This window comes from Rhinoderma darwinii (assembly GCF_050947455.1).
Source record: "Rhinoderma darwinii isolate aRhiDar2 chromosome 5 unlocalized genomic scaffold, aRhiDar2.hap1 SUPER_5_unloc_48, whole genome shotgun sequence".
Classification (NCBI taxonomy): domain Eukaryota; kingdom Metazoa; phylum Chordata; class Amphibia; order Anura; family Rhinodermatidae; genus Rhinoderma; species Rhinoderma darwinii.
Genome location: NW_027461807.1, coordinates 189785 through 206281, shown reverse-complemented (window position 1 = coordinate 206281; position 16497 = coordinate 189785). Strand labels below are relative to the sequence as shown.

At 42.1% G+C, this 16497-nt stretch overlaps 2 non-coding genes and 1 pseudogene across 2 annotated transcripts; all 3 read left to right on the top strand.

Annotated features, from left to right (window-relative positions):
• The first annotated feature begins 256 nt into the window (after positions 1–256).
• LOC142695627 (U2 spliceosomal RNA) lies at positions 257–447 on the top strand. Its single transcript, XR_012863721.1, has one exon. It is a non-coding gene; the product is annotated as a U2 spliceosomal RNA (small nuclear RNA).
• Positions 448–6715: 6268 nt separating this feature from the next.
• Positions 6716–6933, top strand: LOC142695707 (U2 spliceosomal RNA; annotated as a pseudogene).
• A 6439-nt stretch (positions 6934–13372) lies between these two features.
• LOC142695682 (U2 spliceosomal RNA) lies at positions 13373–13559 on the top strand. The gene has a single exon (XR_012863758.1). It is a non-coding gene; the product is annotated as a U2 spliceosomal RNA (small nuclear RNA).
• The last annotated feature ends 2938 nt before the right edge of the window (positions 13560–16497 follow it).

The window sequence follows — 16497 nt, the reverse complement described above, 5'->3', positions numbered from 1 at the left end:
AAAGTTAGAAACATCTTGCTTTTTAAACATGATTCCATTACAGAGAAGGACTGTATTAAGTTGGCTCTTAGCGAGATGTATGTTTTTTATCTCCTGGACAAAAAAAGGTTGGGACTGAGGAAAGCAAAAAGCCTTTGGAATATTCATCTATGGAATATGCTTCTGCAAGATTAAGTTGCTCTTCTGATGTCAGGACTTTGATGTTCTTTGTTCTTATCTGTTGTTCATGTTTTGGAAAATTCTTCTGATATAATGTATTGTATTTTCTGAATAATTCAATAAAAAAGTAAAAAATCTGTTCTTATCAGTTTAATATCTGATACGTCCCCTATCTGGGGACCATATATTAAATGGATTTTTAGAACAGGGAGATGGAAATAGAGCTTGCTCTGTCCACTCCACGCATTGACCTGGTATTGCAGTATTTCCAGGACCGGTGCACCCTTCCCTTATGTGTTTACTAAAATCAGATTCCAAAAGTGCTATTTGTGTTTGCTATTGTTTTTGTCTTTCGGATGGGATCTCCCCTTTTAATCCCATTATTTCAACACCTGTTGGACAATGCATTTGTACAGTCATGTGTGATAATGAGCTCATTTATTAAATGCAATTAATTAATACATTGCCACCTCTTGTTTTGTGTCGTCTGTGTTTCTGTGTTTCTGGCATTTCACATTGGAACAGCTCATTCACCTTCCTTGTCTTCTCTCCGCCCTCCCTCCTAGGTAGGTTAAAGAGCTGCACCTGAGCCAGCCACTGATTGATGCAGCACCACAGTCAAATAGCGGAGTGGAGTAGAGGAACAGCAAACGGCCATTAAAGCCGCCCGCCCGCCTGCCTGCCCGCCACAATGGACCTACCTGTGTACACTACATGGATGTGATGGAATGTACTGTCGTCCCTACATTTCAAGAAGAAGTAAGAATTGCAGTTGCAACAAAGCCTTGCTTGCCTACAAAGAGAGCAGCAATTTGGATTTGTTACTATGTTACCTAGAAGAATAACAAACTGTGCAAGGATGGAGGTTGTAGGAGCAAGGAGAAGTTGTCTGTAAAGTTGGTGGATGCCTATTTTCCATTTTGCAGTCCCTTGTCTCCCTCTTGTGGCCTCCTGGAGGCAAATAAATGTGCAAAAAAAAGACAGCCTGGCGGCCGGCTGTTGCAGTGTTGCCCTCTCAGGCAACACTGAGTGACTGACTGAGCCTCACCGTCTTATATAAAGTTCAGACGGAACTTTGCACGTGTCATAGTGGAGCCCTCAGGATTCCAGAGCCAGCTTTCTGACATCATAATGGGGCCTCAGAGATAGATAAAAGCCTGGGCCCAGGCAGTGTTGGTCAGTGCTGCTCAGCAGGCAGCACTGGACTGGATTAAAGCTAATACAAGTTGTGAAGGAACAAGGGGTGGCTGTGGGCATGCACTTACTGCTGCTGCTGCCAGTATTTGCACGGCAGGAGGGCATTTGGGCGTTGCCAAGAAGGCGTTTTTATGTAGATTCCTCCTCTTTCAGCACTGCATTGTGGTGCAAGCAAAAGAAGCAAATCCTGTGTAGCTTCCTCTCCGGCCTTTATTCACCTCCCGCTTAGTAGCTGTAAATGTGTGTGAGCCTGCAGGGCCCCATGGAATTGCCTAGGAGTAGGCTGAATCGCTGCAAGGGGTGAACAGCAGTATGGGACAGGCTCGGGCAAGGCAAGGGCCGCTCGGGTTATCGCTTCTCGGCCTTTTGGCTCAGATCAGGTTTATTGCCTGGTCTGGGCCGGGGGTTCGGTCTTTCGTGGAGTCCTATCCGACGTTTTTGGGAGCGATCATCGTGCCGTTGGGCATTCCATTTCAAGATGGCAGCTGTGCGTAACACTATCCGTTTCGTGGTGAATGAGCAGAGGAGAGACGAAGTTGATACTGGACATATCATTGAGAACATCCTTCTGGACCTGGCTGGAGTTAAGTTGGTAGAGGTATTCTGTATCCAAGCTTTCAGCAATATTGCTACATATGATGTATCCTTTTTTGAGGCCGCCTACTGTTTAAACGTTTTTCAGTTGCTAAAGGAAAAACACATGCATGAGGCATTAACATCCATTGAAGTGCAACCTCTTTTTTCTACAGTGGAGAAATGTATAACAATTCATATGTATAACCCATTTTTGGATAGAAGGCTGGTCAGGGCTTTTTTAGCTCATTACTGTACCCATGTTAGAGGTGGTGTGGAGCAGAAGAACCTATGGGGAGTCTTTAATGGTGATATCAAGTACTGGGTCAGGCTGAAACCTGACTCCAGCTGTATTGGAGGAGTGATGAATCCTCCTGCTAATTTTTCCATTGGTGGGAATAAGGGATATCTGTACTACCAAGATATGCCATGCTTTTGTAGATCATGTTTTTCCTACGGGCATACCAAAGATGCATGCAAAGGCAAAGTTTGCAGAAATTGCAAGGAAACAGGACATGAGGCTAGTGCATGTATTTCCCCATCCAGGTGTGATATTTGTGGTTTGCCTGGTCATACCTGTAGGAAATGTCCAAAGGTGTTTCCTTTCTTAGGACAAGAGAGAAGAACATGGGGCAGACAGGTGAGAACAACAAGTTCCCTTGCTGCCTCTTCTGAGGTAATTTCAGAGCCAGCTGGCAATGTTTCTGTGGCTGCTTCTCAGGACCCTGGGAAAGCTGGATTAGGAGAGGTTCTAACCTCACATACTGACAGCATGGAGTTGGGTGTGGTCCCTCCTGCAGAGCCAACTGTTGATGAGACACCTGGGGTTATACCTATGGAAGGTAAAGACACAGCGCCACCTAGTGGGTGTGCATACCCTGATAACGGTGCAAGTATGCAAATTTTGTCCTTTTCTAGCCCAGAGTCAAAAATGGACGATTCAGCAAAAGTGGAGTGGTCAATATCGGAGGAGGACGAGAAGGAGGCCAGGATGCCTAGTGCCACTAGTGCGGAAATCTTCCATAAAGTTGTCTCAAAAAGGGGGAAGTCTGGAAAGGCGGTGAAGAGACTTAAGATAGGCTTATTGGAAGATTCTGCTCATGCAAATCCTTTTTCTTTGCTGGATAGTGACTCCAGTTCTAGCCCTAAGTCATCTGAGGTGGCCTCAGAAGTACCCAGCTCTCCTGGGGAAGGTTTCCTCAGTGAAGTCAATGTGGCAAATTTGGAAAGAGCGATGTATTTCCCTGGGACGTGATATGTTCTGGTTTTTTCCATGGCTTTCCATTGCACTAACAATACTATGCCCGCATGTCTTTGAGATTAAAAATTGTCTCACAAAATGTACGGGTGTTCTCCTCTGCTCACAAGCGTGCTGCAGTCCTGGACTTTTTGGCCTCTAAGGGCAGTGACATTGTTTGCGTACAAGAATGTGGTTTGTCAAAAATGCCTAGGAAAGAAGAATGGAAGTTTGGGGAAGCAATTTGGTCTTTTTCTTCCACAAATAGGAATGATGGAATTGGTATTCTTTTTAAAAATAATGAGTTTGTCATCAAACAGACTCAAATTATACAGGAAGGAAGATGTGTCTGTGTGTTACTATCCTATAAGGGGTGGCAGTTTAGGCTTATCAATATCTATGGCCATGCTGTGAAAACTGATAGGTTGGCACTTTTTGATTCTTTAAAATTTTTTCTTCATGGTAAAGTTCCTGTAATTATTGTTGGTGACATTAACTGTATCCTGGAGAAGCAGGCCCGAGCTGGGTCCACAGAGTCTAATGTGGATGTCACTGGAGTTTTGTGGAATAAAATTTTGCAGGACTTTGCTTTGCAGGACGCTGTCACCAGGAAACCAGGTCCATTTACTTACCATGCCGATGACGGAAGAACAGATTCTCGTCTGGACTTTTTCTTTTTTTCTATTTCAGCAATGAAATGTGTAGATTATGCGCAGGAGAGAGTGTGGTTTTCAGATCACGAGTGTTTGTTGGGGGTTTTTGTTATAAATAATTTCTTTTATGGTAGAGGGGTATGGAAGATGAATGTTAGTTTTCTGAGTGATGAAAGGGTGAAAACTAGGTTTGGGAAAAAATATGGGTTTTGGGTTAGGAAGAAAAGTTCTTTCTCTAATGTGTGTGAATGGTGGGTATGGGTGAAAAAAAAGATTGGTGGTTTCTTTAGACAGATAGGGTATAGAAGAGCGAGAAGGAAAAGATTAGAATATTCACGCTTTAATATGCGGATGACGTTCCTTCAACAATGTAAAAATTTGGGTATGGATGTAAGACACGATTTGGAAAAAACAAAAAAAGATATTAAGGAGTGGTTCCGAGAGAAAGGGAAAGAAATAATATTTAGATCTAAGGTGGAGGTTAGAGATAATCACGAGAAGTGCACTAGATTTTTCTTTAAAAAAATGTGTGGTGGGAAAAGTGGAATGAATGTGTTATTGGATAAGGATGATAAAGAGGTGTTTGGTAAGGATGTGATTGATGTGGTGTCTGATTTTTATAAACAACTGTATGATTTGAAGAAGTGTGATCTGGGTGATGATGAGGAGTTTTTGGATATTGTGGGTAATTTTGTTCCTGAAAGTGAATATGAGTCTTTGCTTGGTGAGATTATGGATGGTGAAGTAAAGGATGTGGTGGGAAGTATGGCTAAAAATAAGTCTCCAGGGATCGATGGAATACCAGCTGAGTTCTATGGGAAATATTGGGATATAATTGGGAAGGATGTTATAGATGTTATGAGAGTGTTGTTTTCTGGGATGAATATGTGTGATGTGATGAAGAAGGGTATGGTAGTTTTGTTGCATAAAAAAGGAGATAAGAGACGGTTAGAAAACTGGCGACCAATTACTTTGCTTAATACGGATTATAAAATTTTTGCCAAGCTGATTGCGAATCGTATGAGGAATGTTATTGGGTGTGTGATTGATGAGGATCAGGTATGTGCGGTACCGAAAAGGAAATTGCATGAGAATGTGGCGTTGGTGCGGGACATGCTTGAGGATTGTAAGGGTCGGAATAAGAAGGTGATTGTGTGTGCGTTAGATTTTGAGAAAGCGTTTGATCGTGTGGCGCATGTGTTTTTGTTCAAAGTGTTAGAGAGAATGGGTTTTCCGGTTCAGTTTGTGAGTTTGTTGAAGAAATTATACGCGAATGCAAAGAGTTGTGTGCAGGTGAATGGGTTTTTTTCAGAATCATTTAGTATTATGTCTGGTGTGCGACAGGGTTGTCCGTTGTCTCCCATCCTTTTTATTTGTGCGATTGAACCATTGTTGCAAATGATTAGAAATGATAAGGTTGTGAAAGGTTTGGTGGTGCCCGGGTGTGATGGAAAGCGTGTGAAAGCTTTGGGATATATGGATGATATTTGTGTATTGTGTGATTCAGTGTATGATATGTCCAGAGTGAAGTTGATTGTAAATATGTTTTGTATTGCGTCTGCTTTTAAAATAAATTGGGGTAAGAGCAAATTTAAATTTTTCTTCAGTAATGAACGGGTGAGTGATCCTGATATGGAACAGGTGAATGGTGTGAAAATTTTGGGTATTGTGTTTGATGATGAGTTGAAAGGGAGAGAAAGTTGGGATGAGTTAGGTGGTAGGATTGTGAGAAAGTTGGAAATGTGGAGAATGAGGGATCTTTCTTTTTCGGGGAAGGTTTTAATTGTCAAAAGCATTATTCTACCTATGATTTTATATGTTGCTTTGGTTTTTCCTCCTGCTGTTGCTATGTTAAAAAAAGTGAATAGAGTTTTGTTCCTTTTTTTATGGGGGAGCGGGATTGAGAAGGCAAGGAGAGAAATTCTAATGAAAAGCAGACGTAATGGAGGCTTGGATTTCCCAAATTTGGAGATTTTCATTGGAATTAATTGTGTACGTTTTTTTGTTGAGCTTTTATTTAAAGAATCCAAGGCTTCTAGAATGTCGAAGTATTTAGCTGGAACGGTGATTCAGCGTTTAAGGTGGGAAAAACGGAATTTATGTAAACCAATTGCTTTTCAGTGCACAGGGTGGTATTTGTATGTAGAAAAATTTATCAAAAAATTCCAGCTAGAGGATGTAAGAATGGAGAGATTTCTGAGTGAAAAGAATGTTGTGAGAAGTATGTGTATGAATAATGTGATGTGTTCTGTAAATGGTTTGAATTCGAAGGAGTCTAAGTCTGTGTGGAAGAAGATTGTTACGTATGATGTGTCAAATAAGCAGAAAGATTTGTTATGGATGTCGGTACATGGAGTGTTGCCTGTAAGGAGTGTTCAGAAAAGAAGAGGTTTGGTTGCATCTGAAAGGTGTCCGAGAGAAGGTTGTGGGGATGATGAGGATGTGAGTCATGTGTTTTGGTCGTGTAAGCATGCAAAGGATGTTTGGAAAAAGTTGAGTGGGTTGTGTGAAGAATTGACTGGTTTGAAGGTTTTGACGTATGAAATTGTCTTGTTTGGTTTGTGTAGTTTGGGTAGTGAAAAGGATAGAGTGTTGTGGATTTTTCTGACTTGTGTGAAAGAAGTATTGTGGAATACGAGGAATTTGAATGTGTATAAAAGAGAAGTATTTGAGATGGAGGATGTGGTTAGTATGGTATTGGCTAAATTGTATTTTTATTATAAATGGGATCTAGAAAGAGGTATGGATGCGGAAGGGATATGGCGAATGTTGAAATGGAGGTATTTAGTTTGAGGAATTTGTTTGATTTATCTTGTATTTGATGGAAAAATAAAATAATGAACCAGAGTGATGAGATTTTTTGAAAAATAGAGAGGTGGTTTGAACAACTACAGTTCTCGGTTTTATTCAAAAAAACCTGAATGGTTTAATAAAAAAAAAAAAAAAAAAAAAAAAAAAAAATCTGTTCTTATCAGTTTAATATCTGATACGTCCCCTATCTGGGGACCATATATTAAATGGATTTTTAGAACAGGGAGATGGAAATAGAGCTTGCTCTGTCCACTCCACGCATTGACCTGGTATTGCAGTATTTCCAGGACCGGTGCACCCTTCCCTTATGTGTTTACTAAAATCAGATTCCAAAAGTGCTATTTGTGTTTGCTATTGTTTTTGTCTTTCGGATGGGATCTCCCCTTTTAATCCCATTATTTCAACACCTGTTGGACAATGCATTTGTACAGTCATGTGTGATAATGAGCTCATTTATTAAATGCAATTAATTAATACATTGCCACCTCTTGTTTTGTGTCGTCTGTGTTTCTGTGTTTCTGGCATTTCACATTGGAACAGCTCATTCACCTTCCTTGTCTTCTCTCCGCCCTCCCTCCTAGGTAGGTTAAAGAGCTGCACCTGAGCCAGCCACTGATTGATGCAGCACCACAGTCAAATAGCGGAGTGGAGTAGAGGAACAGCAAACGGCCATTAAAGCCGCCCGCCCGCCCGCCCGCCCGCCTGCCTGCCCGCCACAATGGACCTACCTGTGTACACTACATGGATGTGATGGAATGTACTGTCGTCCCTACATTTCAAGAAGAAGTAAGAATTGCAGTTGCAACAAAGCCTTGCTTGCCTACAAAGAGAGCAGCAATTTGGATTTGTTACTATGTTACCTAGAAGAATAACAAACTGTGCAAGGATGGAGGTTGTAGGAGCAAGGAGAAGTTGTCTGTAAAGTTGGTGGATGCCTATTTTCCATTTTGCAGTCCCTTGTCTCCCTCTTGTGGCCTCCTGGAGGCAAATAAATGTGCAAAAAAAAGACAGCCTGGCGGCCGGCTGTTGCAGTGTTGCCCTCTCAGGCAACACTGAGTGACTGACTGAGCCTCACCGTCTTATATAAAGTTCAGACGGAACTTTGCACGTGTCATAGTGGAGCCCTCAGGATTCCAGAGCCAGCTTTCTGACATCATAATGGGGCCTCAGAGATAGATAAAAGCCTGGGCCCAGGCAGTGTTGGTCAGTGCTGCTCAGCAGGCAGCACTGGACTGGATTAAAGCTAATACAAGTTGTGAAGGAACAAGGGGTGGCTGTGGGCATGCACTTACTGCTGCTGCTGCCAGTATTTGCACGGCAGGAGGGCATTTGGGCGTTGCCAAGAAGGCGTTTTTATGTAGATTCCTCCTCTTTCAGCACTGCATTGTGGTGCAAGCAAAAGAAGCAAATCCTGTGTAGCTTCCTCTCCGGCCTTTATTCACCTCCCGCTTAGTAGCTGTAAATGTGTGTGAGCCTGCAGGGCCCCATGGAATTGCCTAGGAGTAGGCTGAATCGCTGCAAGGGGTGAACAGCAGTATGGGACAGGCTCGGGCAAGGCAAGGGCCGCTCGGGTTATCGCTTCTCGGCCTTCTGGCTGAGATCAAGTGTAGTGCTGTTTATTCGTATCAGTACTGCCTTGGTCTTGGTTGGGAGGTGCTCCGGTACCCTCTCTCTCGGCCTCGGGGGATTGTCCAGGTTCGCCTGGACTTCACCCCCGTGCTGCTATTTGGGAGAGAGGCTTAGTCCGGAGCAACGAGCGGCGATCCCCCTGGCCACAGTGACCCGTGTGTCTCTGTGGTGCGATACCCATTCAGTGAGTTATCATGGCGGCAGATGATACTCTCACGTTCGAGCCGAACTTCACTCGGCTAAAAAACTCGGTACGTTTTACGTATACGGAGGAGGCTCCAGCCAATCGTGGATTGAAACACCTGATCGAAGAGGTGCTTTTGGGAGTATTTGCGATCCGGCCATTGGAGATTTTGGCAATCCAGGACTATCCTAGGCGTGGGATCTATGATGTGACCTTGCGATATGACGGTATATACTTGGATTTTGCAAATCGCTTGAAAAAGGTAGGCAGAGATCCCAGGCTTAAAGGGGTCCAGATTGTGGAGCATTTTTCTTCAGATCGGAAACTCATGGTGATTAAAATGTATTCTCCTTATATAACTGAAGATGAGATAATATTATTTTTAAAAAATTTTTGTACTTTGGTTATTCCTAAGGGGAAGGTTATGAATGAGTTTGATGTATGGACCTCTAAATGGAAATTTTTTGTTGAACTTAAAGACGACCCAAAAGCACCTGAGGAAAAATTGGTACCCCCAGCTCGTTTTAAATTGGGCAATATTAACGGTGATATTTTTTTTAATGGTATGGAGGAATTTTGTCGAATTTGCAAAAAATATGGGCATACAAAAAATGATTGCGAGAGTACTTGCACAAATTGTGGCAGCCAAAACCATACTGTTAAAAGTTGTAACAAACCAAAAAAGTGTAGTCTGTGTCAAGACACCAGTCACTTTTACGTAGCTTGTCCCCACAGACAGAAACCGCAGAAGAGACCACAAAATTCTACATACCGACCCCAACGAGAGAAACAACTGGAAAACCAGCCGGCCCCCGAAGAGGAAGCAAGAATGGAGACCCAAGAAGCAAGTCACACTTCGGATATTAATACTGGTAAGTCTGTTGCCTCTCTTGATAACGAAGGATTTCAGTCTCAAATTAGGATGAAGGACCGACAAAAGGAGAGGAAGCGAATAGAGAAGCAGGGGACGGGGATGCCTTTTTCTCGAAAGGAAGGTAGAAACCCGGAGGAAGCTGTTTCTCAAGAAAAACAAGAAGATCTAGGTGCGAAAAAACGGAAGACAGGTGAGCCTCAAAATCAGGACGTACTAAGGATGACAAACCGGTACTTAGCAATACAACCTGTAGGTGAACCTGGAGCAACCAGCACTGTCCCGGAAACCCCAGAAGAGATGGCCCAGATGTCTGTTGGACAGCCTGGCGCTTCCCATTCAGGAGGCCCTATGGAAGAGACGGACTACGGGTCAAAAATACCAGAGAGGGGAAAGACGGGTTTAACGATCATTCCAAATACTCTCCTTAGTCCTCTGTGTGAGGATTTTTCGGAGGAGGCAACAGACAGCGATTCCAGTTCTACAGGCTTCTTGCACTGCGTGACTTCTAGAGGTGACCTGGAAAACTCTGACAGCTCTCAGGGGTTGGCTAGGCTGGAAGAAGAAATAAAGATTTTAAGGGGTTGAAAATTGTGTTTTATCCCACCTTTATATTCCATCAATGGCAGTTTTAAAAGGACTCTCCCTAAATGTAAGGGGACTCAAGTCAAAAATACGCAGAACAGTCCTTTTTAATTATTTATCCCTGCTTTCTGCTTCAGTGTTCTTTTTGCAGGAGTGTGGCATCCCTCATCGGGCAGAATATCAAAAATACGAAACAGATTGGAAATATGGAACTTCGGTATGGTCTGGTTCTAACCTATCAAAATCTGCAGGAGTGGCAATCCTTTTTAAGGGTAATATTAACATTACTTTTAAACAAGAAATTTTACCAGGCAGGATTTTATTAGTAAAGGCTTTTATAAATGGTATTAAGTGGCAGTTTTTAAATTTTTATGGATCACCAGATAAAAAAGAAAGAGAAGAAATGCTGGGAATTTTACCTCTTTTTATAACCGATTCCTGTCCCTTGGTTTTAGCTGGGGGTTTTAATTGTGTTTTAAGAGGTGAAAAAAGAATTACGCAGTCCTCCAGTAGAAACTACGATAAAACTTCTGGTCTTTTAAGTAACATTGTGAGTGATTTTAAACTTACAGATGTCTTCAAAAATTGTAATAAAAAAATGTCAGATCTAGATAGCACTACTTGGAGTAACATACGATGTAGCTCAAGAATTGATTTTATTTTTTCTTCTCAGCAAATTTTACCTGTCCACTGTGAGCTTTTAACAAACATGTTCTCTGACCATAAAGGCCTTTTATTTGTTCTAAATTTTGACTCTGGTTTTAGAAGAGGCTCCAGTTCATGGAAGATGAATGTAGCACTTTTAAAGGATGAAAAAATAATTGCAGATTTTATCAGGTTTTATAATAGGTGTAAGCGAAAGAGAGACCCTACAGAATCCATGACGTTATGGTGGGATAAGATGAAGAAGAAGATCAAAAATTTTTTCATAAGGTATGGAATTCAAAGAGCAAAAGAAAAAAGAGCGGTCTATGAAAAATTAAATATTCAATTGCAAACTCTTTACAAAATAAGGTCTGTGGGGGTAGAAGTGACTGAGGAGATAATACAGGTAAAAAAAGAAGCCCAAATGTTTCTGGAAGATAAAGGAAAAGAGATAATTTTTAAAGCAAAAATACAACACATGGAAGAAAACGAGAAATGCTCCAGATACTTTTTTAAAAAAAGTATACAAAAGAAGATTCATATAGATAAAATGGAAGGAGAAACCGATATTGACAACATTTTAAAAAAAACTCATATTTATTATAAAAATCTTTTTAGCGAAAAAAATGTGGATACTAATTTTATGGAGAACGTTTTAAAAGAAGTTTCATGTGTTTTAGATTTTAATGCCCAATCTGCTTTATTACAGCCCATTACCGAGAAAGAGATGCTGGATACTATAAATAGTTTTAAGTTGGGCAAGGTTCCAGGAGCTGATGGGGTACCAATCGAATTTTACAGAACTTTTTATGAGGTTTTAAAGGATGATTTTTTATCTCTCCTTTTAGAAGTTTTTAGCTCAAAGATTTTACCAGAATCCTGGAAAATGGGCGATGTATCATTACTGCACAAAAAAGGTAATAAAGAAGAGATCAAGAACTGGAGGCCGATAACTTTATTAAATTGCGACTACAAGGTAATGGCCAAGATCTGTGCAAACAGACTCAAAACTGTGATTGAGAAACTTATTCACCCCAATCAAGTCTGTGGAATTCCAGGAAGAAGTATATGGGAAAATCTTAACCTCATAAAAGATCTGATAAATGATGCAAACAGCAGGAAAAGCAACTTGGCAATTTTAATGGTAGATTTTGAAAAAGCATTTGACAGGGTCTCACACCAGTTTTTATTCAATGTTTTAGGAAAGATGGGCGTACCAGAAAATTTTATAAATTCTTTAAAAGCATTTTATAGGGATTGTCAAAGTAGAATTTTAATTAATGGTTTTAAGTCCCAGGCTGTTCCCCTCAGGTCCGGTGTGAAACAAGGTTGTCCCCTATCACCTCTACTTTTTATCTGTGCCCTTGAACCCCTTTTATGCATGATTAGGAGAGATAATGACATTTGTGGGGTAGCTCTCCCGGGTAGCAAGGGTACTGAAGCCAAGGTTGTAAGTTATATGGATGATGTTGCAATAACCTGTAAGGATAATATATCATTAAAAAAGACCTTAAAACAAATCCATTATTTCTGCTGTGCATCAGGTTTTAAAGTAAATTTTAATAAATGTGAGATTTTAAAGATTGGTGCAATAGATATGCAAGACATTGAGATTCCAATTGTAGAGAAAGTGAAGATTTTAGGTATTTATTTTAATGAATACAATAATGTAACGGAGAACTGGGAGGGGATCATGCAAAAAGTAAACCAGAAGTTATGTATATGGAGAATGAGAGATCTGACTATGGAGGGCAAAGTGCTTATTATTAAAATGGTGATCCTGCCTTTGATTTTATACTTGAGCTTAGTCTTCCCCCCTCCCACCCGTATTTTATGCAAATTGCAAAAAGCATGTTTCACTTTCTTTTGGAATTCAAAAATGGAAAAATTAAAAAGAGAAATCGTTTTTAAACCCAAAGATAAAGGAGGAAAAGATTTTACTGATTTTAGAGTTTTCTTATACACTAAGTTCTTTTCATTATGTTTTAAGAATTTTTTTAAAGAAAACTATTGGTCATTCTTCTTGAGATATAATTTGGGAAATTTCATGAGGCGTTTTGGGTGGTTTCAAACTGATCTTAAACATCCCTACAGTTTTAACATGCCAGATATTTATGAGATTTTAGAGAAAATTGTTATCCTTTTTAATCTCACTAAGGTAAAAACAGATGTCTTAATGAATGGCAAAGTTTTAACAAAATTTATTTCAAAATCCACTGAGGTTTGTTTTATTGGGAATTTTAATGAGATACAATGTAAGAATATATGGAAAATGCTGAATTCTTTTTATCTTTTTAATTCCCAGAAAGACCTAGCCTGGAGCTGCGTCCACAGTTGCCTGCCATGCCGTTCCTTCCAACACAGAAGGCATTTGTCATCTACAGCCAATTGCCCAAGAGAGGGATGCCACAACGAGGAAACTGTTTTTCATCTATTATGGACTTGCGATTTTGCGAAGGACGTTTGGAAGAAGATTTTACCGCTACTAAAAACAATCACGGCAATAAAGACTTTGAACTATTACGTCATATTATATGGACAAATAGACAGTGTTTCCTTTCCAGACAGATGGACGGCATGGAGGATCATAAACTGTGTGAAGGCAGCTCTTTGGAAGGCACGGAACATTTTACTTTTTAAAAAGGATATTTTATCGGTGGATAATGTAATTGGGATGATTTTAAGTGAAATGTTTTTATATCTTTTACTTGATAAACAAAAGGACGCTTCTGCATATGTAAAATGGCATTTTAATGATTGGAATTCTATATTGTAAATGTCTTGCACCTGTATGTAAAATCTTTTGAAATTTGAATAAACGGTTTTGTATCCTTGTGGTACAGCCAAAACAAAAAAAAAAAATCTGTTCTTATCAGTTTAATATCTGATACGTCCCCTATCTGGGGACCATATATTAAATGGATTTTTAGAACAGGGAGATGGAAATAGAGCTTGCTCTGTCCACTCCACGCATTGACCTGGTATTGCAGTATTTCCAGGACCGGTGCACCCTTCCCTTATGTGTTTACTAAAATCAGATTCCAAAAGTGCTATTTGTGTTTGCTATTGTTTTTGTCTTTCGGATGGGATCTCCCCTTTTAATCCCATTATTTCAACACCTGTTGGACAATGCATTTGTACAGTCATGTGTGATAATGAGCTCATTTATTAAATGCAATTAATTAATACATTGCCACCTCTTGTTTTGTGTCGTCTGTGTTTCTGTGTTTCTGGCATTTCACATTGGAACAGCTCATTCACCTTCCTTGTCTTCTCTCCGCCCTCCCTCCTAGGTAGGTTAAAGAGCTGCACCTGAGCCAGCCACTGATTGATGCAGCACCACAGTCAAATAGCGGAGTGGAGTAGAGGAACAGCAAACGGCCATTAAAGCCGCCCGCCCGCCCGCCTGCCTGCCCGCCACAATGGACCTACCTGTGTACACTACATGGATGTGATGGAATGTACTGTCGTCCCTACATTTCAAGAAGAAGTAAGAATTGCAGTTGCAACAAAGCCTTGCTTGCCTACAAAGAGAGCAGCAATTTGGATTTGTTACTATGTTACCTAGAAGAATAACAAACTGTGCAAGGATGGAGGTTGTAGGAGCAAGGAGAAGTTGTCTGTAAAGTTGGTGGATGCCTATTTTCCATTTTGCAGTCCCTTGTCTCCCTCTTGTGGCCTCCTGGAGGCAAATAAATGTGCAAAAAAAAGACAGCCTGGCGGCCGGCTGTTGCAGTGTTGCCCTCTCAGGCAACACTGAGTGACTGACTGAGCCTCACCGTCTTATATAAAGTTCAGACGGAACTTTGCACGTGTCATAGTGGAGCCCTCAGGATTCCAGAGCCAGCTTTCTGACATCATAATGGGGCCTCAGAGATAGATAAAAGCCTGGGCCCAGGCAGTGTTGGTCAGTGCTGCTCAGCAGGCAGCACTGGACTGGATTAAAGCTAATACAAGTTGTGAAGGAACAAGGGGTGGCTGTGGGCATGCACTTACTGCTGCTGCTGCCAGTATTTGCACGGCAGGAGGGCATTTGGGCGTTGCCAAGAAGGCGTTTTTATGTAGATTCCTCCTCTTTCAGCACTGCATTGTGGTGCAAGCAAAAGAAGCAAATCCTGTGTAGCTTCCTCTCCGGCCTTTATTCACCTCCCGCTTAGTAGCTGTAAATGTGTGTGAGCCTGCAGGGCCCCATGGAATTGCCTAGGAGTAGGCTGAATCGCTGCAAGGGGTGAACAGCAGTATGGGACAGGCTCGGGCAAGGCAAGGGCCGCTCGGGTTATCGCTTCTCGGCCTTCTGGCTAAGATCAAGTGGATTTATCCAGGAGACTTGTCAGGAGGTGCTTCCGGTACCCTTTCTCTCGGCCTGGGGGGATCGTCTGGGTTCATAGCCCAGACTTCACCCCCCTGTCGCTATTGGGAGAAAGGCCTAGTCCGGGAGCAACGGGAAGGGATCCCCAGGCAATCGGCCTGTTTCCTGCCAGACGGGAGAGATGCCAGCCAGGATTTCGTACGCATCGGGTGAGGCCCGGATGAAGAATACTATTCGTATTGAAGTGGAGGAAAGACACAGACCAAAGAAGAACTTGGAATTTATCGCCAGAGAAGTGCTTTTGGGTTCGCTTGGACTACATCACAGGGATATTTTTTGCTTCCAGGACAACGAAGCCAAAGGAACCCACACCATCACCTTCCAGGATCTTGGGTGCTGCCAGAACGTCGTAAAGAAGGTAAACGAACTAATGTATGATGAAAAGTTTGATGGACTAGAGTTCGTATTACTTTTTGCCTATGATGAGATCCCTCTGGTAGTCTATCTCTACAATCCCCATGTAGAGACTGATGATATAACCACTTACCTTCAGAGATATTGTGATGACGTAAAATTTATGAACAAAATTAATAATGCTGTTGGATTTTGGGGAGGCAAGCGAAAATTTTTGGTCCGCTTAAAAAAAGACCCAGAGGGAATCGGAGGCATGCAGCACCCACCCTCTACCGTAGTTATTGGGAAAAGCAGAGGTTATATATTTTACCCGGGTATGCCCACATATTGCCGGCAGTGTGGACGCTTTGGACATACCCAGGTTTCCTGCAAAGATGAGAAGTTGGATAGGTGCAATAATTGTGGCCAATACGGACATCAAATGAAGGGTTGCCCCAAAGAGAGACTGTGCAATTTATGTGGGGGCAAGGGCCACATGTTCAGGGATTGCCCCAGCAGAGCCAGGAATCGTACCTACGCTGACACGGTGAAGAGTTTTGTGAAATCCACACCTGGGTCAGAGCCAAAGCGATCTTCAGTAACGTCTGCTGAGGATCGGGTGATGATGACCCAGGGCGCCAGACAAGAGACTGTGATTTCAAGACCGGAGCCAATGTCTGCTGAATCTCTATCAGTGGACAAGGCGATGAAGGTCAAGGGCGCCTCCTGTAGCAGGAGTGCGGTTGGGACAGAGCGGGAGCCTGACACAGTTCCTGGTCAGGCCTCTGCTTGTAAGTCCCGTGGTGTTGCCATCAGTGGGTCAGAGCAGAGGGTCTCCATAACTTCAGTGGAGAGCCCTGCAATGACGACCCCAAATACCAGCCGCAAGTCCGAGCAGAAATCCCTTTCAACACCAGAGGGAGGATTTATGCAAATGACCTCAAAGTCCCAACGTGAGAAGAGCCAGCCTAGGAAGGAGACTTCGCTGAAGACCCTTGACGACCGCTCTGAGGACCACCAAAACATCGTGGAGGAGATGGAGTCAAGCATTCCAGAGGGTGAGAAGAGAGCAGCCTCCAGTGAGCGGGGAGGAGATGACAGCGATGAGAGGGAGAATGAACCAGTAAGGAAGTGGCGGAGGGGAGTGGAACTTGACTCCCCGGATATCTGCTTGGCCGATGACCTATCAGTTGTCAGCTTCCAACCCCCAGAACATCCAGTCGCCTGGGTCTCCTGAGCAGGAGATCTTTG